The sequence below is a fragment of the Epinephelus moara genome, chromosome 9 (assembly GCF_006386435.1).
Source record: "Epinephelus moara isolate mb chromosome 9, YSFRI_EMoa_1.0, whole genome shotgun sequence".
Taxonomy (NCBI): Eukaryota; Metazoa; Chordata; class Actinopteri; order Perciformes; family Serranidae; genus Epinephelus; species Epinephelus moara.
In genome coordinates, this window is record NC_065514.1 from 12,787,031 (window position 1) to 12,788,236 (window position 1,206).

Sequence of the window (1,206 nt, forward strand, 5' to 3'; positions counted from 1 at the left end):
ATATCTTCAGTAGCTAGCTAGCTAACCCTACACTTTAAAGGGTCTGATTTTGGTTTTGGAACAGGGAAGAAACGTATATCTTTTTCCAACCTCTCCAGGTAACGAGTATCATTAATACACGACGTGCCCCAGGCACAACATTCAGCTCCAAATCCACAAAACCAGCCTGAAAATGAAGGAAATCTGAAACGATTGTTTTAGAGACAATGGAGCACAGCTGTGTTGTTGTCGAACCCTGGTCTGAGCCAGCCCCATGCTATGTTATAATTGGCTGGTCTGCATCCAGGGGCAGGACTTAGCGAAGGGTCAGTTGACAACAGCCTGTGCACCACATGCCACATATCCCACGAACGCAATAACAAGAAAAACATAGAAAACCCAGAAACCTTAGGCTCCTTACACAATAAAGGCTATTTACAAGATTGTTTACAAAAAATAGGGCTTTCAGCTTTCATAAATCATTCAAAATGTTCAACATTATATACTCTTATGTCGTGTATTATAAATTGGTCTTTTGAGATCCCAAAATCCATTATAGCATGACATGCCATGCCTTTAGGAGCTAGAGTTTGCAGATTAAATATCCAGTAGACTTCTCTTCTGCTAAGTATTTCTTCAATATGCCTCTCTCTCGCAGAGTAACATTTTCAATGCCCTGGAACCTAAATGATGATATTTGAAGTCACTGAAATGCACAGCTATTGCGTAATCTCTATAATTTCTCCTTAAGGAGCTCTTGTGTTCACTTATTCTCTGCTTCAGTGCGCGTGATGTTTTACCATAACCCACAAGGACATTTAATCATAGAAATGACATGAGTGGTGGAACATGTGATGATGTTATTGATGAAATACTTTTTGCCAGTGTACAAATAGTTCCCTTTGACTATATTGTTACAGTGAGCACATCCTCTGCATTTGAAACAGCCATTTGGAAAAGGTTTTAACAAAGACTGTGTCTTTTATTCACTGATTTTACATTAGCATGTACTGAGCATATGCTTAAAATAGACATCCATGATGTGAATCTCCCGTTCCACCACATCCCAAAGGTACTCTATTGGATTGAGATCTGGTGACTGTGGAGGCCATTGGAGTACAGTGAACTCATTGTCATGTTCAAGAAACCAGTTTGAGATGATTTGAGCTTTGTGACATGGTGCGTTATCCTGCTGGAAGTAGCCATCAGAAGATGGGTACACTGTGG